This window comes from Trichosurus vulpecula, chromosome 4 (genome assembly GCF_011100635.1).
Source record: "Trichosurus vulpecula isolate mTriVul1 chromosome 4, mTriVul1.pri, whole genome shotgun sequence".
NCBI classification, from domain to species: Eukaryota; Metazoa; Chordata; class Mammalia; order Diprotodontia; family Phalangeridae; genus Trichosurus; species Trichosurus vulpecula.
Window position 1 is genome coordinate 394,258,794 of NC_050576.1, and position 16,734 is coordinate 394,275,527.

Consider the following 16,734-nt stretch of genomic DNA (forward strand, 5'->3'; position numbering starts at 1 on the left):
CTCATTCCTTATACTAATCTGAAAAACTATTAAGGACTCCTAAGACCAAAAGTCATTCACTTCATCATCTCCATGAAAACTGAATTCACTAAAGGAGAGACCTTACTGCTATCATCTATGGCCCTGATGTAACCATCAAGATACTTGACTTTCAGGGAGCTGGGGAGATTGACAACTATTGGCCCGCAAAGGGAATCTTTGAAGTTTCCCTAGCTCTTATAGGTGGGATATGACACTGCTACTGTCTAATCAAGTGAGATCAGAGAAATGATGGCCCTTATTAATAAGTTCTAGGGTCCTGCCATCATTATACTTTCCCTTTCCATTTTCATCTAGAGACAGCCTGGATGGAAGACAGGTCCTTGGGAATGACCACAGATCATCTAACAGTTAAATGTTATAGTTCTTTCTCTACTCCTCCATCTTCATTTTAATTTCTGCCTGCCTCAGTTTCCTCAACTGTAAAATATGGATCACAAGGGAGACTGTGAGGATCGAATGAGACAATATTTGTGAAGCACTTAGCACAGTTCCTGGCACTTAGTAGGTACTAAATAAATGCTTGCTTGTTTCCCTCCCTCTTACCTACCCCATTTTGTGGATCAAGTAAGCACAACTCCTGAGCCAAAGTATCAGTATAACTGATCAGCAAATCATTTCAGTCCCTGTGACAGAGGCCCACAGGATTAGCTCAGATACTACCTTAATCTTTTCCTCATTTACTTTCCCTTTGTTAGTATTCTCTCCTTCTTCAAAACCAGCCTTACTTAACAATATGTCCACACGCAGCATTCTCTTCCCTTACTCCCACAACACCAGTGAAAAGTAAACTTCTGGAATCCAAGGCCTGTTTTCTATCTTTGTATCCCCAGAATCTGCCAGGGCATCATGAACACAGTAGGCAATAAGTGCTGCTAAATGGAATAAACTTTGGGACTACATAAAATGTGAATTCACTCACATCAAACAGATTCCTAACTGGTAAATAAATTGAGAGTAGATTGTATAATCATGAATTGGGCAAATTAGGTATAAGACCAACAAAGAAGGAAGAGAGATCGATTAGAAAGTAAGATCCATGTAGACAGGAACTATGTTTCACTTAACCTTTGAATCTCCCCTAGCAATTAGAATTAAGCTCTGAAGCTAGTAAGAGTTTACTGTTGAACTGAACATACGTAGAAACATGAACATGCATGTTAACATGACAGTTTTATAGAATGCCTAATTAGTTGTCACTCCATTCATATGTCACTAATCCTAGATCTAACTGTTTATTTCCAAATAGTTATGAATGCAACTTTGCATACTACAAATTCACCCTAAGTTATACTTTGAAAAGTAATCTTGGTTAAGTAAAAGAGATGCTGTTCTCAGTCCCAATGTTGCTTGTTGTTCAGTCATGTCCAACTCTTTGTGACCGCATTTGAGGTTTTCTTGGCCAGGATACTAGAGATGTTTTCCATTTCCTTCTCCAGATCATTTTACAGATGAGGAACTGAGGCCAACAGGGTTAAGTGACTTGCCCAGGGTCACCCAGCTAGAAAGTGTCTGAGGCTGGAGTTGAACTCATGAACACGAATCTTCCTGATTCCAAGCCCAGTGCTCTATCCACTGCACAACCTAGCTGTCCTATCAGCCCCAATATCCTGTTAAAAAGAAACAGTATACTGTCAACTGACTTATTTTTGAGAGCTTGATTTGTGGAGCTGTCTGCTAAAATCTTCAGTAAGATGGGCTCTTACTAAAATACAGAGTGATTGTAAAAGATGTGAAAAAGTGAAAGAAAACCCAACCCCCCCTGAGGTGTTTGGTCACTGATTCAAGCACGTGATACTTGATCTATCATGGACCCAGAAGGTAAGAGCCTAATAGAGCCTCCCAGGCACATTTTCCTAGAATTCTCACCAGGTGACTAGCCGGTTGAAGGGGGAAAGCAGAAGGTTTGCAAGCACAGTTGGTACAGTATGGGAATTCTTGGAAATTACATATGCTGTTTGCTCTTGGAAGGAACCTGCAATGGATGGTAGCTAGCCGAAAGCAGCATGTGGGACAAAATAAGATCCTCCAAGATCAGAAAAATGAACTACTTCACATTGTAAGTACAAACTTTACTGGAACCAAGAGATTGATGGTGGAGAAATTAATACAACTAGGTATTTACCAAGAGTCAAACAACAGCAACATAAAAACAGTTGGCCCCTATATGGAAGCAATGTACACAAAACCCATTAGTGCAACTCAAGTAAATATAATGTTTAAATCACAAGATTCCCTTGCTGTCTGTTGCTGTTCTGAAAGTTTACAGTTTGAGGGCTCTTTTGCTAAGCTGCATATTTTATAGATCACCTAGCATCATTGATCTTTGTCAGAACATTCTTGTTTGATATGGCGACATCCCTTCTCTTGGATTAAATTGCCGTTCCTGATTTTTATCATTGCTGTTTCCTTCAGAGAAGGAGGTGCTCATTGTTTTCCTTCGGTTACCAAAATCCAATCCATTCTCTTAACACATCTATGCTCCAAGTTCCAAAAACACTTAGGAAGAAATGATGGGTTATGTGTGAAGTGCCAAAAAAAGGAAATAACAGCCTAATTTGAAAGATGCAAGATAGGAAGTAACTCCTAAACATCCAGCATACTTTAATTTTTAATGACACGAGGCATTTAATAGTACTACAAGGAATTTTAATAGTGCTGGAGTTTTATTGTTGTTTTATTTATTGAGTTGGGGGGGCATATGGCTGCTAAAATCAGAACAGAGATGTCAATAAAGGTTTTAGATCCAATGTGGATTGAACCAATCCTGGTTCTACTACTCACTACTTGGATAATCTTAGATAAAGCACTTTGCCTCTCTGATCTCCTATCTCCTCCTCTCTAGAGTCCTCCTCAGCTTTAATTTTTTTTGATGCTTTGGGACCCAAATTCTGCTAGTTACTCCATAGTAACAGCTTAATACTTCTCCAAATTCAGCTAAAGACACTGTTACTGTCTTTTATATGACTATTACATTTTCCTGGTGCATAGTATTGCTGGATAAGTGCTTGGCTCACCAGAGCCCAAGCCCTATGACCCAACCCCAGTCTTAAGCACCTAATACTAAAAGTCACGGAGAGTAAATGTGGGCAATTCCAATAGCTCCACACAATTGACCCTAAAAGGGGGCAAGAAAGAAAGAGACCATGGGGAGAGGAGATCAATTGAAAGCACTCCAAAGTCTTTGGACCCATGGGTGATGAAGATGCAAATTAAAAAGCACATCACTTGGGTTCTGTAGAGACAGCAGAAGACTTTGAAATTCACCTGGTTCAACCTGTTATTAGGAGAGAGCTACCCTAGAAATTAAACAACATCACCACCATTTCATTTATTTGTCACTTTAAAGTATACAATGTGCTTTAGATGCACTGTCTTATTTGATAAAGAAATTATGCATGTTTGTTTGATGGGTAGAGTTCCATGGGGCCAGAATCATCAGAAACTATAGCATGAAGGAAAAAGCAAGATCAGAGTTCCTTGTTTGGAACTGTGTTAAAGTGGAAAGCAGGAGAAGCAAGTGTCTTTGTCCAAAATGATGAACCTCTGAGGAGCTGTAGGGAGACAGAGGCTGAACAAAGAGCTACAGTGCCCAGATGGCCAGAGGATCTGTGAAGGGGAACGGTAACAATTAACCTCAGGTGCCCACCCTGGGGATGAAAGCCTAAGTTATAGACACATTCTGAGGAGACACATTCTTGGTAAAACTTGTTAGAAGAGCCCAAGGTATAGCAGTAATTGAAGCTAAAAAAAGCTTGTAAGAGACAGTTTCCCAGAAGAAGGTATTATTCTCCATAAACTCTGTTGTGTGCCCTGTTTATTCTCTTTGATCTACAAGTAAAACTGATTGTATTGTTTTGTTTGTTTGTTTGTTTAGCCTTGTGAACTGTGCTCTTGTAAGGACAGTTGGTGACCACACCTTGCACAGTATCAGATAATCAATTCCAAATATATTTGGAAGAGGCAATGAAGCAAACAAATAAAAAAAAATTCCTCAATCATATCTGGACAATTTTTGTCATTTGAGAGCTTCTTACCCAATGGTTGTTTTAATGCTTTTCAAAGCATTTTACATATATTTTCAAATAATAATATAATTTCAATGATGGAAGAGATCTCAACAATTGTTTGTTCAAACTATAAATGAAAAAACTTCACCATAACACACCTAACAAGGTTATCCAGTCTTTGCAGACCTTCACTGACGGGAACCCCACTTCCTCTCAAATTGGTCAATGTACTTACAAAGTTTTCCTTGTATCAAACCTAAATCTCCAGAGATCCTAGTCTTGATCTCAGGGGACAAACAGAACAAATTTGATTCTTCTTCCGCATGATAATCTTCCAGGTGCCTGAAGTCAGCTATTGTGTCCTTGGATAGATTTTTTTCCTTACCCAGGTTAAATATCCCCACTTCCTCTGAGTAGTTCTCATAAAGCAAGAGCTCAAGGCTCTTCATCATTTTGATTATGCTTCTTTGGATCCTCTTAAGCTCATCAACAGCCTTCCTAAACTGGTTCCCAGAACTAAGTATAATGCCCTTTCCATAGCCCAATCAGAAAGATTATCACCTCCTAATTTCTGAAAGTTATGCCCCTCAACATAGAACAAAATCACGTCAGCTTTTTGTGATGGCATATCATACAGTTCTGTATGTTAAACTAAAACCCCCAAATGTTTTTCATGAAAGCTATCATTTACCTATGCCCCTCAATTTTTACTTGGAAGTAAATGTTTTCTAAAACAAATATAGGACCTGATTTTTTTCTTTATTAAATTTCACCTTATTTGATTAAGCCCTTAGCCCGAGAAGATCATTTTGGATGCTGATTAAAAGCCAACTAGCTAGCCTTCTAAGACTGGTCATCTGACAACTGAAAATTTTAGTTTGACAATTTGAAAAAGATGCTATCTCTGTTTTTATCCAAGTAATTGATAAAATGATTGAGTAAAACAGAGCCATGCATAGATCCTTGGGTTACTCTATCACAGACAGGGAATTTTAAATGACTACTCTAAGTTCAGCTATTCAACCAGTCTTAAATGTGATCATTTCGCCTGCAATTATCTATCTTTTCCACAAAAAAGCATGGGATATTTTATTAAATGGTTTTGCCAAAGATCTAGGCAAACTATAACTTCAGTATTCCTCTGATCTACCAGTTTAATAACCCTGACCGGAAAAAGAAAAAAGAAAAGAAAAGAAAAGGCAATAAGGTTGACCTGGCTTAACTTGTTCTTAATGAAGCCATTTTGGTTCTTTGTGATCACTTTGCTTGCCTTTTTTAGACAATCCACTAGCCATATATTTAAAATAACATTCTGGAAGTTTGCCCAGAATTGAAGTCACTCTGGTTGGCCTATTGTTTGCAGACTCCATTCTCTTCCCTTTTTTTTTTGAAAGGTAGGACAACAATTTCTCTTCTCTAGTCCTAAAGCATCTCTGTCATTCTCCTTGACCTTTCTAACGTCATTGACAGTGGCTCAACAATTACAACGTCCTGTCCTTTCTACACCTAGCTGATCTGAATTCATCAAGGCTCAGTAGGTACTCTTCTAATATCTCCTCACTTATTTTAGGTATCAGTCATCTTTGTCCTGCTCTTGCTAATCCAAAAAGTCATCCTCCTTGGCAAAAGAAAAAAGAAAAATCAATGTTCAACAGCTTTGCCTTCTTTCAGCTATAAATTATGATAGTGACATCCATCCATCCACCTCCAGCAGAAGTCCCATCCCTTTTCTGATCTCCCTGTTTCCCCCAACGTAGCTTAAAAACAAAAACAAAACCTTTTGTTGTCCACTTTCCTTGTTAGCCTCAGTTCATCCTGAGCTTTAGCACTTCTGGCACCTTTTCTCTGTACCTTGCCATGCTTTTATATTCATCCTCTGTTACCTGCCCTTTCATCTTCTGTACATATCTTTTAAAATTCTGAGTTGGCTAGTGAGTTCCCTGTGCATCCACATAAGTCTCTGCAGACAAGTCTTATTTTTTCCCTTCACTCAAATTGCTTCTTTTTGTCCTTTTAGAATGCTATTCTTTAGAGTTTCCTCTCCTTTCTGGTCTGATTTTTTCCTGTATAATTTAGGTTACCCAAGCTAAAATTGTGTCTGACGTTAAAAAAAAAATCACCTAACTTCTACTTGACAGATGATGCTGACACAAGCAAGTGAAGTTACTTACCCAAGGTGGAGCAGCTAGTACCTATGTTATAGTAAGGGAACTAGAACCCAGGATTCTTGATTCTTAATTAAGATCCTTTTCATTACAGTACATTGCAGGTGACTCAAACCATGGTGTGAGGCCCATAATTCTCTGGGGAGATGCTTTAACAACCAACAGATCCCCTTCTTAGGAAAGTTTTCTGAATGATTCTCCTATATTTTAATGTCTCCAATTTTATTCCCTCTTCCCCTTTTTCTTGAGCCAACCTAATCCATTCCAATCCCTCCTTAATATTATGGTTTAAACCCCAAGACTCTCATACACTGGTTATTAAGGAATTCACTTGGGGGTTGTTCAGGTTTTGTTTTTCCTTGTCAAGGCTGAAAATGAAATGTTGTCCAACCAGGATTTGAAATCTTCCATTCCCAAAGGCACTGATGCTTATTCAAAGTTCTTTCCTGGGGCATTTGCATCTGATTCTAATTGAGAATCCCTCCCCCTTCCATCTCCCCATCTATCAGCCTATCCATGTCCAACTCCTTCAGCCTAGTTCTGCTAGAGATTCATTTTCAGAAGAGAGTCAGAGAATAAGGATTGCACACTTAGCAATCAATAGTGGCAAACAAGCTGAAATCCTACAAAACCCCCCAGATCACCAAATCCAGTAACATCAGTGCACACATATTATTCTGAACTGTCACCTAGTCAAATTATGCCAACATTTTTGTTCTCTTGAATGGGGGTCAGGGCGGGAGGACATGAATAAATCAGCTTTTCATAACACTGAGTCATTCTGGTTGCCTTCACCAAATTCCTTCTCATTTGTCAGCATCTCTGGACTTCAGAAGCTGGTGCGAGCCTTGAGGAGCATGCCTGCAAAGACAGGGTGGGAAAGAGCGAAAGTCCTTGGTTTTTGTTGCAGTTGCTTTCATTTTTCATGGAGCCTTGCAGTATTCCAAGCTCATCTCTCACTTATTATCCGTGATTACACTAGGTTTCTTTCCTAATAGCCTTCCTCACAATAAATAATTGTGTTAGACTGTTCCTCCTTTCCACTCTAGCCATAATCATTTCAAATTTTTCCTAGATGAATCTCATGCTATTTCCTGCCCATATTTCTAACCTCTCCAGGGTTTTTCCTGCCTTCACTGGTGTTTATAACACCTCCCAATTTAGCATCATCTGTGAATTTCATTAAATTACTGTTTACTGTGTCTTACAGCATCATTAATAAAGATATTAAACACAACCCAGGCTTGGAAACCGATCCCTGCGGCAAACTGCTGGACACCTCCTCTCTCCATGATATCCTGTCATTTATCATCACCACTTATAGCTCTTCAGCCAGCGTTCAATCCACATGACAGGGCTCACCTTCCCATTCATTTGAGAACCATTCAAAGAATGTTTCCTCTTGAGGCCCCACAAAGTAGAATGGACCAGCTATGTTAATCAGAGGAGAATGAGATGCTCTATATAGGGGGTCAGAATAATGAAAGTTATATTATCAGGTACCACAAATATCATTTTTTATTTCAACATTCTCTATACTACTTCATCTATGCTCCCTCCCCCGCCCCAAAAATCAACCTTCAAAAATAAATCATAGAGGGGAAAAAATGAAACAGTAGCTTATTCTCCAACTGATTTTTTTTTTCATGGTACCCTGTCTTAAGCCTTTTTAAAAAAAGGCCTTTTATATGTTTGTGGTTCATGCTTAAGAAATGCCTACTTTTTACCAGAGGACCAGCAATTTCATTCAGCCCCAGCAATTCTCCCTGTCTAAACACCAAGAGAAACCCAAGGCATGCTTTAGGAAAACAAAACTTCTACACTGTAAAAATCACACCCATGTAGCCTGCCAATCTCCTTCCACACCCTTTCTCCAAGGCACTGTTCCGTAAAAGTCTTCAGAACCACCGAGCCAGGGAATTTGCAAATGATCTCATGGCTCCACCAAGACCTTTTTCTCCTGCACATGGTGGAAGGAGACATGGAAAGCCCAGCCATAAATCCCCCAAGCTTGTATAAGTTTTCATGCTCTTCATACCCTCAAGCATCAATCTCTCATTTTTTCAGTCCATATTATCCTACCACACCCTAATTAACCCAAGTCCATCATACTTGTCAGATGAGGGATTGTAGAATTAGAAGGTACCTCAGGGGTCATCTAGCTGAACTCCTTCATTTTTCAGCTAAGGAAACTGAGATTTTGAGAGGTTAAGCAACTTGTTGAGGGTCACTTGGCTAGTAACTGCCGAAGGTGGAATTTGAACCCAGGCATACAACACTGTTAAGTTCAGCACTCTAACCACTATGGCATGGTGCCTCTTATTAGCAGCCTAAGCTCCAAACTATGTCTATACACCCACAATACATAAATTCTACAGCAGGGAATCAGGGAATTTGATCTACATCTGTCGATGTGTGCTACATATAGGCAAAAAAATGGACAAGCAACAATCCTAACTGATCATTAAGACAGCCAATCTGAAGTGCATCCTTGTCTGCTGACATCTTGAGAACTCTGGTTAAATCTGAAAAGCCCTTCAACTGAAGCACTTTTTTTGGACAAGAAGGGAAAAGCTCCAATCTAACAAACATTTATTGAGTACCTATGTACAAGGCGCTTTAAAACACGCTGGCATGCTGGACATCTAAATACAAAACTTGATATTTGTGATGAATAAGAACTTATGTGGAGTAACAGGCATCTCAAATAAAGGATCGAAGCCTTACAGATGACAAAAAACAGCATGTTGACACTTAGGTACAGCCAACTAGCCCCTTGGTTGGTGTAGTATCTCCTTTTGAAATCTGCTTTGACACTAGAAAGCAGAAATACTTCAGAAGGCCCTTTGTTAGTCAAGTATAAATGGTCACTTAAAGGGAACACATTTAAAATGGACACCAACATTTTATGGTAAATAATATAGGAAAAAAAGGAGGGGAGAGGCAAATTAGGACTTTATCTTGAAAAATGAAATTAAAATGATGAAATTAAGTTTATTTTATCTTATGCATAACCAAATTAAGGTTGTAATTCCTAGGGTGTGGTGTACTAATTCTTAGAAAGAAAAAAATGAAATCAGGTGTTAGGCATGTTTTTGAAGTTACCCACAAAAATTGTGTGATAATATGATATAACATTCTTCACTGACATGCTTCACTTCAGATTTGACTTTCACATTGGTATTATAAAGAAGGTTTTTGTTACAAAATACTGAATATTACATTCATTTTTCTAAAGGTCTCTATTAAAACTTTGAAATTCAAATAATCTTCCTTTGAGGTACCTACCACCAATGAGGAGACACTGACCAACAAAGACATATTGGTAGGATAGACAGGGATAGAGTTTTGTGTTTTAAATCAGAGATATATTTGAATGGGGATTAATTTCAAAAGGTCTGTTCATTTGTGAATATTTTCATGTTATAACCATATTTGCTTCTCTACATTTGGAAGCAACAGGATAGTGTACAGAAAGCTGAAGTCACAGTTGAGAAAACCTGGGTTCAAATCCCACATTTGACATATACTGGCCATGTGACCTTAGCAGCATCACTTAATCTCTCAGTGACAGAGGTGACTTTCTGTAATTTGCAGAAGGCTTCCCTCTGCATTCGTAGAGGGAAATCTCCTCCCTGAGAGGTCCCTAAACCAATTAAGTTAAAGTTGCAGACCCAAATAAAGGACAGCCCTAATCTGTGGGGTCTCAGACAACGGATGCTTAGATAACAAAGATCCCCTCCTCTGCCTCCAAAGTATCTTCCTTATATAACACACGTACTCTTCAAGGGGCATGCATGTAAGGATAGGCAGAGTTCTCTTTAGAAGACAGGAAAATCCAGAACTCTTAAGAATTATTCAGAACATATATGACTTTCTCCTGGTAACCTCTGAGCTTCTTTTCACATTTGAATCATCTATTTGACATAAAGACTCTGAGGGAAGGTGCCCCCTTCCCTCAGTTCCAAAACTTGTCAAAGATTGGTTCAACAAACACATTCTAAATTTGCACATCACCATACTTGTTCTATTAGCAGTCATTAAAAAAAAGTGAGAACCTGAACCAAAGACTCAGCTTTGGTTGTGTTAGTCATGAACAACAGAAGACTTCCATGATGGGAAGCAAGGACTTGTAACAAACAACTTTGATCTATTTTTCTTTTAAGCCACATATTCCAAACCCAAAATTTTCCCTTAAGTATTATAAATTAAAAGGTTACAGGAAATAAATAGAAATCCCAACATATAGGAAAACCTCAGAGAGGTAAAACAAGGAGAGAAGGAAAAAGAATAACAAGTTTATATCTATTTTAAAAGATTCTAAAAATGAGTAATACTAAATTAAGTCCTTCACTAAAGATCAACTCCAGTGCCTCATCATGACATGGAAGTAACTTTGTGTTTTCAAAGCCTAGACCAGTAAGCTCTAGCAGGTCTAATAAAACTGAAAAGGCTTAGGTTATACAAATCTTGGGGCAGACTATCATCCCAAAACTATTCAAATTATGTCAAAACATAAGGTCATGTTTTGGGGAGTTTTTTGGCCACCACAATTCACTAAACTATTTGCCAGAGCACAAAGGGACTGGAATTTGCACTGAAAGAGAAAGTACCCACTCTAGAGATCTTTTGAAATATTAAATTAATTTTAGAGTTTTTTTCATTTCTTCTTTTCAATGAAGGATAGAAAATGGTGTCACTTTCCTGATCAAAAAACCTAACAAGGCTGTCCTCTGACTGCGCAATAAGGCTTCAATTACATGGATACAACCCTATCGTTCTATACTCTCTCATGATTCCCTTTACAAATAAGAAGAGCATAGATTTATAGCTTGAAAAACCACAGATGTCACCTAGGATGACCTCTTCATTTTACAGGTGAAGAAACTGAGGCCCAGAGGGGTTAAACAACTTGCCCAATGTCTCATGGGTATTAAGTGAAAGAGGAAACTCTAGGATTTGAACAAAGTCCTGACTCTAAAGCTAACACACTCTTATACTCCCTTTATTTAAACCAATAGTCAAGGACCTGTCAATCTCTGTGCAATCACTAATGGCCCCCAATGCTTACCTACGCATTTCCAATCCAATCCAGTAAACATTTATTAGGTGCCTGCTATATGCCAGGCACTGTGCTAATAAGCACGGCAGATACATTTAATGAAAATAACGTCTCTGACCTCAAGAAGCTTACAAGCTGATAGGGGAGACAATATACAAAAGGAAGCGGGGAAGGGGCAGCTAGGTGGTGCAGTAAGTAGAGCAGGAGAACCTGAGTTCAAATGCAGCCTCAGACACTTGACATACTTACTAGCTGTGTGACCTTGAGCAAGTCATTTAACCCCAACTGCCCTGCCTTCCCCCGCTCAAAAAAAAAAAAGAGGCAGGAAAGTAGGTAGGGACCAGGGAACATCTTGCTACATGGAGCTAAAACCAGGCAAAGCAGCAGATGCATATGTCCATCTAAGGAAATCCTATATACTCTTAAAGGTCCTACTCAGATACCATCTCTACCATAAAGACTTTTTATGCTTTCAACCAGATGTGATTTCTCATTTCTCTGAACTCCCAGAGTACTTTATGCTTCCCTGATGGCATTTATAATATCTTTTATTGCAGTTGTTTTTACACATCTCATCTCCAGTCCACCTGAGTAAGATACAGCCCCTGCCCATGCCTTCATATTCCCAGGAGCTAGCAGAATGTCTTGCACATAGTAGGTACAAAATAAATACTAATTAAATTAGTCTTGGTCCAATCCAAGCTGGTGTAGTCCAGCTCACTCCCAATTCTACTGTTAGCACTTTGCTACAGGTGAACATAGAATTTAGATTTCTACTATGGAGTTATCATCTGATAATAGAACTCTCCAGATTTACCTAAAAATAGCCACTTCATGTACCAGTTGCTTTCTAAACATGATTACTTCATGTTGCATAACAGTACCTCCTTTGGAAACAACTCACATTTGGGCATCCTATAAAAGAAGGGAGAGGGGGGTAAATCCCTGTTGAATCTGTATCATTCATTATTTCTGTTTTCTCACACATAAATAGCATTTTGTTCCTTAACAGGAGGATGAAACACTGTTTTGTCTTAAAATTTCCTGACACACCTTGCCAAAAAGAGGACTTTGCTGCATAACATTACATATGTAATTACTGACATCACAAATATTTTCAAAATTGAAAACTGGTAAGCCTTCTCGCCTAGTACCTTTTCTTACACCGTCTCCATAGCAACCTGTCATTTTTACTGCTACCCCCTTTCGAGGGACAAAGAAAACACAGAAGACATCTTCAAATTGGAATAAATTAGGCATGAATTCTTTATTTACTTAAACATACCACTTACATTAACGATTACCACACGCTAAAATTAACTGAAAATAATAATTGCTGCTAATAAAAAATAAACTCCCGTAAACAAAGCCCTCTGTTTATTCTGACAATATAATTACAAAGACTAACTCAACCTTTTGCCTTTATTCAATCCTCTGTGCTCGGTCTATCATTATGGGAAACAATATGGTGTAACCAAAGAACATTCAATTCGTTATCACAAAACCTGAGTTTAAATACAGGCTCAGCTCCTTGCTAAGGGTATGTCCATGGGGCAAGTCATTGAACTGTTTCCAGCCTTAGTTTCCTTATCTGTAAAATGGGGATAATGCTAATCACATTGTCTGCCTCACAAGACTGCTGTGGGAATATCATGTAACAAATATAAAAGTGCTATGGAACATGCATTATTAATATGTACATAGGAGTGTGCTGGAGCCAATTTGAACCAGTTCCCAAGTGCCAGTTGTTAAATTTTCAGTTTGAATATTTTTAACCTCAGAAATCGGCAAATGCTATAAAAAGGCTTGACTTCTTGTTCTATTGATTTGCTGGACTTCAGAAAGTAACAGAGAAAATGTAAATGATGTAGGTAAAACTTAAAATGGGGCATCTAGGTGGAGCATTGGCTAGAGCACTGAGCCAGGAATCAAGAAGACTCACATTCACGAGTTCGAATCTGGCCTCAGATAGCAGGGGTACTACTTAGCATACTGAACTCAGAGTCAGGAAGACACAAATTCAAGTCCAGCCATAGACCTCTGTGACCACGGGCAAGTCCCTCAACCTCTCTGAACCTCAATTTTCTTATCTTTAGAATGGGGACAGTAACACTTATCTGAAAAGGCTGTTGTAAGGATTATAAAGTGTACATGAAACTCCTTGCTGCTTATTAGTAACTGCAATAAAAATCTAACCCACAGATAATTCAAATAAAGTCAAGAAAAAATGTGTTTCTATTCATTAGTGCAATTACCTCAAACACTTATCTAACAAATCAGACATACTTCTTGGGGATAGGTGGATGGGAAAAAATGTATCAAGGATTTTCTCAACTGTTCATGCTTAAAAAGAGACCAAGGATAGCAGATAATGGATGAGAGTACATAATAGTCAATCTTGGTCACTAGCAACATAAACCTTGCAATTCTCAACTGTCCCTTATCTTATACAGCAACTATCATCACCTCATACGCTGTGTGGCAGAATTCCCTCGATAAAGCCCCAACTGCCTTGGACCTCATTTGAAGGTGTTTAGTTAGTGAATAGAAAATAAAAGGATTGGTCTGGGTGATCTCTAAGAAGGGCCCTCCCCAGCCTTAATATTCTTTTGATTTTATGAAATGGTTGATAAGAACCACATAAGATTATTTCACCCATAAGTCAATCCTATGACATGAGAAATAGCACCACAGTGAGCCTCCAGTCTATTTCTCCTTGCCTTGAACAACTTTCAGAAAAGAAATATAATAAATCCTCATGCTACACAAAGCTGGGGGCGAGGGGAGGACTCTCCCCCACCCCAGCCATCTCAGTTATGAAGTAAATCATAACACCGCAATCTATTTCCCTAGGCGAATAGGTAGGTAAAGAAGAAGTCTAAAATCGAGGACTGTAGGTTTTTTAATATTTTGATGATTTCTTTTATGGTCCACTATCACTCCCCTATCATCCCCTCTCTACCATAGAACCTTCCCTCTACAAATACATACCATATGAAAGATCCATGATTTTGTTACAGGGAATTGTCAGTGAGTTGGTAAGAGTAGTTTACTCCTAGAGAAGTAATTTACCCTATGGTCACATATATATTGTCAAAAGACAAATCTGAAGCCGGGTCAGCAATCAACAAATATTTACCAAGTGCTTACCATGTGCCATGAAAGGCAGCATTGAATATTTAATAAAGACATGACCTTGGAACCAGGAAGACCTTGATCCAAGTTCTGCCTAACACACAATGCCTGTATGACCCAGGACAAAACTCGGTTTCCTCAACTGTAAAATGAGCTAGAGAAGGGAATGACAAACCACTCCAGTATCTTTGCCAAGAAAACCCCAAATGGAGTCATGAAGAGTCAGAAACAACTGAACAACAACAAATTTCTCCATGCTCTAGGCACCTCTTTAAGACCATATGTCACAACGAAGTTGCCAACTTGCTTTGGTAGGGAAAGTTCCTTCATCTGAGAGTTCTCTACATCACTGAAACCAGAGGTCCAGTTACTGTCAGGCATCTAGGACTTCATGACCAAGACATTATCCACATAATAAGGGACACTAGTTAAACAAAAACCCAAAGCAGATTAACCAAGTTGAACAGTGGATACAACATTCAATAACTACAGTCTACCACCTACTTCAGAGAGGAGAGAAGGGTATTTCATCAGCCCTATGTAATCAAGCTTTGCTGTGGCACATTTCGGATCTTTTCTTCATTTTGCTTCAATTCATATGTCTTGCCACATCCTCCAAATTCCTCACATTATTAATATCTTATTGCGGAATAATGTTCCATTACATGCATATACCACAATTTGTTCAGCTTTTCCCCCATCAATGGTCATCTGGTTCTTTGCTAATACAAAGTGTCAAGATGAATATTCTGGTATTAAAACAAAATAAGGAGTTTCACATTTTCTCAGGTTCTTAAAGGCTTTATGGAAACAGGTACTTGTCACCCTGCCTCAAACCATTCTGGAGGGCAACCCAGGCAAGTAAAAGTGAATAATGACAGAAATGCTCAATGAAAGGAGTCTCAGGGAGAGATTCTTTCACTGAATCACAAGGTGTCACCCCGGAGTAATAACAGACCTGCCAGCATTTAAAGAGAACTGACTTCTGCAATAGGAAATTCTGCAATGAAATTGCCTATTCTAAATAATTCAAATGGTGTGTGTGTGTGTGTGTGTGTCTCTCTCTCTCTCTCTCTCTTTCTCTCTACACACACACAGACACACACACACACACACACAGACACACACACACACACACACACCCCTTGCTCCACAAAGTCTCACATTATGATACAAATCTTCCACACTGGATCAAATGCTCTACACAATTTCTCTTTGTACAAATGTATGCTTTTCTTGGCAGAGATGGATGAAACTTCCAACATCTTCACCCACTGGAGCAGAATATACTCCAATTATACCTACAAGTGCTGTGTAGTGGAAAGAGGGCTAGCCTTGGAGCCAGCAAGCCTTGAGTCAAGTCCACACTCTGGCACTATCTTAATATGTGGGCTTGGGTGAGTCGCTTCTCCTGGGGGGCTCCCCTTTCCTCATCTGCAAAATGAAGGGGTGTTGTACCAGAAGATTCAGGTTTCCTTCTGTTTCTAAAATGCTATAGATTCTCTCTACTTGTCAAGCCAACATGGTAGGAAATCTTTTATTTGCCTCTCCTCTTTTGGAAGTCAAGGGAAGGGATAGTTTCATTGGCAAGGAACTCCCAAATGAGCAAACTCCCTCCTTTCTAACACACCTTCTCTGTAAAATACAGTCTTAGAGAGTTGCCTAGAGTATTGAAGTTCAGACTTCCCCAGGGGCAGATAGCCTCTGTGTGTGTGAGTTATGACTTGAACCCAGGGCTTTCTGACACACAGACTAACTCTGTATTCACTATGTCATGTTGTCTGAATGAGAGGAGTAGAACCAGGAGAACATTGTACTCAACCACAGGCATATTGATTCTGTGATGACTTTGATAGACTTGCCTCTCCTCAGCAATACTAGGCTCAAAGACAGCTTCGAAGGACTCATGATGGAAAAAGCTAGCTACATCCAGGGAAAGAACTGTGAAATCTGAATGCAGATTGAGGCAAACTATTTGCTCTCTCTCTCTCTCTCTCTTTTTGGTTATGTTTCTTCTCTCTCATGATTCATTCCATTGGTCATAAATCTTCTTTGCAACTTGACTATTGTGTAAATATGTTTAATGCGAAGGTTTATGTAGAATCTATATCAGACTGCATGCCATCTTGGGGGGACGGGAGGGAAGGGAAGAAAATTTGAAACTCAAGAACATGTAAAACTAAATGTTATAAACTAAAAATAAAAAATCTAATTTAAAAAGAAAAAAAATGCCTTTCATGCACTGGCTTCAGTACTATGTAATAGTATATATTACATAAGCTTTTGGGGCTGATAATAATAGATTTCAAATCTCATCTCATGC